The 8,523-nt window shown below is 46.3% G+C and overlaps 1 pseudogene; it reads right to left on the reverse strand.

Moving 5' to 3' along the window:
• Nucleotides 1-582: 582 nt before the first annotated feature.
• LOC115278788 lies at nt 583-3,737 on the reverse strand (annotated as a pseudogene).
• Between the last annotated feature and the right edge of the window lie 4,786 nt (nt 3,738-8,523).

Consider the following 8,523-nt stretch of genomic DNA (forward strand, 5'->3'; position numbering starts at 1 on the left):
GTAGTGCATTGAGTTTTTCTCTCTAAAAAACCCTCCTTTATCTGAGATAGCCAAATCAAGACTAATGCATTGGTGGAATACTCACTGTGTTTTTGAATTTTAGATGGTTTAAGTAGAGAGAAAACATAAATGCTCTAGATTACAAACAAATACTTTATAACATTCCTGAATATCACAGATTTCTTAATCTGGGTGAGCAACCATTGAAAGAACAACAATATTTTTCACAAAACTATAATTTCAAAGTGAGTTAAACCCATTTGGTAGGGAGAGTTTTGTACCCAATACAGGGTGAAGGGAAGGAGGGCTACCCAGTCTCCGCCAGTCTCTAAGGTCAATTTAGTTAAGGTCTCTTTTAGAGTTCTACTCCTTCTTTCTACCTGTCCTAAACTTTGGGGTCTATATGCACAATGTAATTTCCAATCTGCCCCAATGAATTGTGCTATTCCCTGACTTACCCTAGACATGAACACTGGTCCATTATCTGGCCCTATAAACTAAGGAAAACCATACCTTGGCAGGATCTCTTCCAATAATTTCTTTTCCACAATAGTAGCTGTCTCGCTCTTGGTAGGAGAGGCCTTAGTCCATCCTGAGAAAGTATCTATCCGCATCCTTAACTAAAGACGCCACTGCAGCCACAGTCCTTAAACAGGGGGGGCCATCTGGCCACTATTGTGTCCAAGCGTTTGGACAAGTAGGCCACTGGTCTTTTCCAGGGTCCTAGCGTCTGGGTCAGCACACCCTTGGCCACCCTTTTACTTTCATCCACAAACAGGTGGAAAGGCTTAGTAATGTCAGGAAGCCCCAGCGCTGGTGCCAACAAGAGAGCTGTTTTAGAATTTCAAATGCTTGTTGATGTTCCATTGAAACTCACTCTTGTCTTTGGTCAGTTCATACAAGGGCTTAGCAATTTCTGCAAAGCCTGGAATCCACAATCTGCAAAACCCCGCCAACCCCAAGAACTCTCTCAGTTGTGTGGGGTATTTAGGTGGGGGTATGTGGAGGATGGTGACCTTTCTGGCCGGAGACAACCCTCTATGTCCATCCTTGAGGATGTATCCCAAATAAATAACTTGGGGCTTACAAATTTGAGCCTTTTTAGCAGAGGCTCTATATCCCAACTTGCCCAACATCAGGAATAGTTCTCTGAAGGCAGCTTTCTTCAGGGGTGGCTGCAATCAGAAGATCACCAACATAACGTCTGGGTTTTCCCTCCGGTACTCACCCAAGTCTTTATGCAGTGCCTCATCAAAGATGGTAGGGGAGTTTTTAAACCCCTGAGGAAGTCGAATCCACGTCAGCTGCCCGTTAATGCCAATATCAGGATCATGCCACTCGAAAGCAAAATATTCTTGACTTTTGGGGGCCAGGGGCAGGCTGAAAAAGGCGTCCTTGAGGTCAAGGACTGTATACCACTGCTTCTCAGGTGGCAGGGAGCTCAGAAGAGTGTACGGGTTAGGGACAGTTGGATGTATATCCATTACCCGTTTGTTAACCTCCCTGAGGTCCTGCACCAGCCTATAGTCGTTAGTACCAGGTTTTCAAACAGGGAGCAAAGGAGTGTTCCAGGCAGACTGGCAGACCCTTAAAATGCCCAGGTTTAAAAGGCGGTGGATGTGGGGTTTAATCCCCTCCTTGGCTTGTTGAGACATGGGGTACTGTCTAACTGTGACTGGATCAGCCCCAGGGTTGAGTTCAACAAATATTGGTGGGCAATGGTTTGCCAGCCCTAGGCCCCCGGTTTCAGCCCAGGCTTGTGGGTATTTCTGGAGCCACTGGTCAATGTGAGCATCAGGAGTTAGGGGCTCCTCATATAAACAGTATTCATCAGCAAGTTGGAGTGAGAGGACCTGAATAGGCTTCTCATCCGAACTTAAGAGTTGTGCTCCTTGTGGGCTAAAATGAATCTGAGCCCTCATTTTTGATAAAAGGTCTCTCCCCAGCAGGGGGTAAGGACAGTCTGGGATTATCATGAAAGAGTGGGTTACCCAGCCCACACCTAAATCTACTGATCTCTGGGTAGTCCATGAATACTGTTTGGTCCCGGTGGCACCTTGGACCCAAGATCGCTTACTTGAGGTAGGCCCATTGGCCTCTAATAATACTGAGTGTTGAGCCCCAGTGTCCATCAAGAGGTTAGTTGATTTCCTCTCCACCTTAAGAGATACCCTGGGTTCAAGGAGGGGTTTCAAACCCCGTCCTCCCTAATCACTATCTTCCCCAGTGAATAACACTTTAGGCGTGCTTTTTCTTTCAGGGCAGTCTCTGAGCCAGTGTCTTTCCTCTTTACAATAGGCGCATTGATTCTTACCTATTGGTGTCCTGCGGCGCTCTGGGTCTCTTTCTTGTCCTCTTCTTCCAGCAATTTTCTTTAGTTGGTGGTGGCGGTCCTCTGGGTTTGCACTCATGGCTCGCAATACTCTAGCTAAATCTTTATTTTGTCTTTTTTATGCCTTTACTTGTTTTTCCTCAGCACTGTCCCTGTTATTGTACACTCTTTCTGCTATCTCTACTAGATCTTGGAGAGTCTTTTCTCCGAGGCGCTCGACTTTTTGTAGCTTTCTCTTAATGTCGGGCACAGCCTGGTTAATGAAAGCCATTACCACAGTTGACTTATGATCTGCGTGCTCTGGATCAAACAGGGTGAACTGTCTGAAGGCTACCCATTCTAGAAAAGCGGCAGGGCTTTCATCTGCCTCCTGCCTTATATCATATACCCTAGTCAGATTAGTGGGCCTCTTAGCAGCCGCTTTTTGAGACCTGCCAATAGAGCCTGGCGATAGACCTTGAGGCACTCCTTACCTTCTCTCGTGTTATAATCCCAATTGGGGCAGACAAGGGGAAATCCGGCATCGATGTCAGCGGGGTTTATGGTGGGGACTCCTGTCGGACCAGGAACAAATTTTCGTGCTTCCAGCAGGATCCGTTCTTCCTCCTCAGCTGTAAACAGAACCTGCAACAATTGCTGACAATCATCCCAAGTGGGTTGGTGAGTAAAGAGTATAGTTTCTAACAACCCAATGAGGCCCTTGGGGGTTTCTGAGTAGGAGGAGTTTTGAGATCTCCAATTATAAAGGTCAGAAGACGCAAAGGGCCAATAATAATGAGGCTAGTTTCCTGCCTTGTCTATTGGCTCGCAAGGGGAACATTGTGGAGTCTGGGGTGGTGCCCCTTCGGCCACGGGTCCCATACACTGGGCCTCCTTCAACGGAAGGGGATGGAGCAGAGGAAGATGGCTGCGGTGGCAATGGGACATTAGGAGCAGGGTCAGAGGGAGTTGGAGGGGGTCGGTAAGGTGGAGGGGGAAAGAGGAGATCCTCATCTGCTCCTTCCTGCAAAACCGGGTAGGGGGGTGTTGAGGGTGAGGTCATGGTTCGTCTCGGCTTTTCTTCTTCTGGGGTTCGGGTCACCAGAACTTGAGAAGATACTGAAGAGAGAAAGGGTTTCACCCAATTGGATGGGTTGGTGACCAGATTCTTCCAGACAACAATGTATGGAATCTGACCCGGATGGCCCCCCATACGTTGATAAACTCTTTTTTCTATTGCTGCTATGATTGGAAGGTGAAAAGTACCCTCAGGGGGCCATCCTGCCTCGAAAGTAGGCCATGTAGATGTGCAGAATATAGTCATCTTTCCCTTTTCGACATCCATTGATAAGTTGTGAGCTCGAACCCTAACTTCCTTGAAGTGAAGCAGAACCAGCTCTAGAGGCTTTGAGGCAGACTTTCCCATGACATGAGTTTCAACAAAATAAAACAGCACAAAAGACAGGATTAAGCCACAGAACACAAAAATTAGTCCTCCTGGCCAGGAGAGGAGAAAATGAAAGTAAAGACCCCACATTCTCAGAAGAAAATCCCTAAATGTACTCACAGCAAAAATCATATCTAGACACACAGCAAACTGATGCACAGAGAACAGATGCACGTACAGCAAACAAATGCAAGAGGGGTCTCACTGCTGCCACCAGTGGAGACCCCAGAAATACCACACTGCAAACAGGCAGACACAAGATGGCTCCAGTGGAACCCCTCAGTCAGGGAGGAACCACCATTTTACCTTGCCTTCCTCCTGAGGAGGACTTACACACCACCTCCGTCCGTGCCTCCCTTCTGAGGAGGACTTACACAAACAACTGCACAGGAAAACACACAATGGGGTCACACTACTGCCACCAGTGGAGACTCCAGAAATCCTGGCAAGGGGAGATCTACTCCATTCTCCCCCTGTTCCTAATAGGGTCTCGCAGCGGCGCCCAACGAAACCCTGCAGGTGAGCCAGCTCTCCAGCCTCCTGGTGGGTGGGTGCAGACGTCTCTTGGCACCCACAGCCCCGAGCTTTCAGCGGCGCGTCCACCTGGCTCTTTTGAGGCTCACAAAGGTCCTAATGGGGTCGTTTTGGCCACCCCCTGCCTAGGCCCCGCGCACATGGGCCTGCGCACACAAACAAACACAAAAACAGACAAACAAAAAAACCTTGCAAGGAAACAAAAAAAACCGAGTGCACTCACCAGCCGGCGATTAGGCCCAACGTGCCGGTGTCCCAGGAGCTCTGGGGCAGGGAGGGGGATTTCCCCGCCAATGCACCAAATGTTGTACCCAAGTTTGTAAAATCACCCCAAAACAAACACCAGAGACTGCTAGAGAGACCGAGTCATGCCTGCAAAAGCAAAGGGCCTTTGTTACAAGCTTAAGCTCGGGCTCACAGTCTCCAGCCAACCCGCTGGCCACGGGGAGAGAGCCCCAAACAAAGGTAGGGCAGGGCCTTTTATGTCTTTGGGAGGGGGAGTTACAGGAAATGATGACAGGTGTACAGTGATCCAATCCCTGCCCCCCCATCAATACTGGCAGTTGTGGGAGCCAATCACAATAGTTGGAGTATTGACCAATCAGAGTGGGCCCAGGATGCCCCACGTGGGGTGGGACTAGGCCCGCCTCTAGAAAGGTCAAAGGTATCTGCCGGCCTCTCCCGATTGGGTGCCGCAGGAGTTGTCCCTCCTTAAGGTGCGCCCTTTCAGGAGAAGCCGGCGCCTTCCCCTTTAAGTACAGGGGAAGGCTGGGACCTGAGGCCGGTGGGGGATCGCCCAGGCCGGCGACCGACCGGCTCCAGAAAGGCTAGGAAGGCCCTGTGGGGGAGGGCCGGATCGGACCTGCGTCCTTACAGTCCTGCATGACCTTTAGCAGGATTTCCACACCAAGGTTTAAGGTTGATTACCTTCAGGAAGGCACTGCTAATACATTGCCAAGTGGGAGGAAAGGGAATTAGGATATCCTTGACATGGATACATATACTTACTTATACTTATATATGCTTATACTTCTCACAAGAAACAATGCAACCCTTAATATTTTTAATTCAGTAAACACCCATTGAATATGTAACATATGCCCAGTCCTCTCCCAGTGAAACCCAAATATTCTAGGGCCACCCCCAGCCGGTGGCCACAACTGAAGGCACGCTACTGTGGTAGCTCAGACAGTGAGCTCCCGGCTGCGTTGGGAGGTCACGCAGGCCCTTTGCTCTGCCTGGGGATCTGCAGGGGCTGCGCCCTCATCCCTGCTCAGCCTGCCCTGACATTGCCAGCTCCCTTTTCTAGAATTCACATTTTAATACTACCCCATTCAGACACTCTACCATAACTTCCTATCCCATTTGCAAGAAGATTCTAAATTCTGTCCTGGCTGACAAGGCCCTGTGTAATCTGGCTTCTGCCATCCCATCTGATATCTGTCACAGCTTCTTTGTCTGCTGGGTTCCAAGGCTGGCCTGCTTGCTTTTGCTCACGGGAAGTACACTGATTACTGCTGTAGATCCCTCCTTACTATCTATTATCCCAATAAATTCCTCTAATCTCAGCCCAATATCCCAAACAAAATTAGCAACCTGGAGGCCAGTGATTAGGCTTCAGTGCTCTCACCCCTGGGACCTAGGTTCAATTTCTGATCGGTGAAATCTTTCTTTGCTAATCAATGAGTAGACATTTCTGCTATGCAAAAGGAGTTAGTTCTGGAAACCCACTGTACAACACCAGTGTACCCACTGCACAACCTAGACGGTCAATACTGTATTGTGCACTTAAAAATCTGTTAAGAGAGCAGATCTCATGTTAAATGTTTTTACCACAATAAAATAGAATAAAAATTAAATTAGCTACTCAACACCCTCCATTATATCACCCATCACTCTATTTTATTTTCTCCATCATACTAACTGCTCTCTAATGGAGTATGCTCTATGAAAAATATAATGCAGAACACAGAGGTAATTTTAAATTTTCTAGTGGTCATCTTAAAAAATTGTTAAGTAGCAGAAATTAAGAAATTGATTCTAATAATCAATTTTATTTAATCCAATACATTCAAAATGTTATCACTGCAGATGTCATCAATTTAAAAGTTATAAATGAGTTATTTTGCATTCTTTATTTCTGTCTAAGTCTTTGAAATCTGGAGCATATTTTGCACTGACAATACATTTCCATATAAACACTGATTTTTCATGAAACAGTTGATCTGTAGTTGGATTTCATAAAATTTACAGTTGAAAAAAAAGATTCACATACCACATATTCCAAAAATACTTAAAAGCTCCCCCAATAACTGTATTGAGTATCAGTTAAAAAAACATTTTTTTTGAGAGAGAGAGACAGAGTCAGCACAAGTCAGGGAGGGGCAGAGAGCAAGGGAGAGAGAGGGAATCCCAAGCAGGCTCCACATTGCCAGGGTAGAGCCCAATGCAGGACTTGGACCCATAAACCCATGAGATCAACACCTGAGCCGAAACCAAGAATTGGATGCTAAGCTGACTGACTTACCCAGGTGCCCTTCAGTTTTAAATTTTAAATACAAATTAATTTAAATTTAAAATCACACCGGTCACACTGGCCACATGTCTCTAGTGGCTATCATATCAGATAATACATCTCTAATATTTTATTGCTGTTTGCTGGGGTTTCCTTCCAATTCTTATCTTCACCTTTATTTAAATAAAGATATCATTTATCTGTTCACTACTTTACTCCTGGAAGTAAGCATACAGTTAGCATGTATGCTAAGAGTTTAATAGATATTTATCAAATGATTGCCGTTATCTGCAGGCCAGAGATTCATATTTTTCAGACAACATAGTACCGTGGCCCAAAGCACAGTCTCAAGCCAGATACCCAACTTTGAATTTGACCTTGAACCTACTAGCGATGAACCTTGTTCAACTCAGGCTTTCTGTGGCTTAGTTCCCTCATCTGCTGTTGCAGGGAATTGTGACTCCTGATGTCTGGGGTTGGTGTGAGAATTAAACGAGCTGATATTTCTAAAATGCTTACAACAGGGCCTAGCCTCAAAAGTGCAATGTGTTTGCTACATAAATTCTACTGATTCCAGGCCCACCCCTTGTTTAAGATTTGCTCTGAACATGTCCCCATCATATCCAGGACCCCGCCTTGGCCCTCTGCATTTGTCTTGCAGCCCTGAGTGTTTGGCCTCAGCTGTTGAACCTGCTGTTCAGTCTTCACCTGTCATTTATGGTTAGTGATCCAGCTTCTTCCCATCACTCATCTGGGTTGCTGCCCAGATTAGATGCCTGCCTGTAACCCTGGTCCCAGTGCCCACTCAATCTCCTCTGGGAGTTGAAAAGGGGAAAAATGGCTCTTTCCTCTCTGGGTTAGGCTGCTTTAGAGGGTCCTAGTTCATTGGTGCTTGCCCCCAGGTGGCTCTTCAAGACTCACTCTAACACGGGTATGCACGTGTCTATAGAGCAGTTAGGTCAAGATTGGTTCAGATGTCAGTCTGTACTATACCAGGAGCCTTTTCCTTCAGCCACTGCTCAGGGTCTTTGCAAAGGCAGCTTAATCCCTCTGCATGGATTCTTTCCTCAGACCACATACACTTTCTGCAATATTTTACTACTACCTTTCTATATTACTTAGGATTCTACAAATGAGAAACAGAAACAATAAGATATACATGATGTAGATATAGATATATGACATAGATACAGATGTAGATGATACAGATGATAGAGGCTGGCTCTATCAACTGGGTCACACAGTTATGGAGGCTAAAAAGTCCCCTGAACAGCTGTGTGAAAACCCGGTAAAGCCAGTGGTGTAATTGTAGTCTAAATCTAAAGGCCTGAGAAGCAGAAACACCAATGGTGTAAGTTCCAGTTTAAGGGTAGGAGAAGACTATTCTAGCTCTAACCGTCAGGCAGACAACTCTATCTACCTCCTCCTTTTTATTCTTTTCGGCCCGTCATGGGTTCAGTCAATGCCCTCCTACATTGCAGAGGGACACCTGGTTTACTCAGCCCATCAGTTCAAATGCTAAGGTCTTCTAGAAACACCTTCATAGCCACACTGAGGAAATAATGTTTAAACAAATATCTGAGTATCCCATGGGACCATTTGACACATAAAATTAACTATCACACACCCATGTCTGTATGTCTGAATTTTGATTATTGACATTGTCTAAATTCTTTTTATGAGAAGAGGGGTCTTGGCAGTGTGACACGGTTAAGA

Source organism: Suricata suricatta, chromosome 15, assembly GCF_006229205.1.
Source record: "Suricata suricatta isolate VVHF042 chromosome 15, meerkat_22Aug2017_6uvM2_HiC, whole genome shotgun sequence".
Taxonomy (NCBI): domain Eukaryota; kingdom Metazoa; phylum Chordata; class Mammalia; order Carnivora; family Herpestidae; genus Suricata; species Suricata suricatta.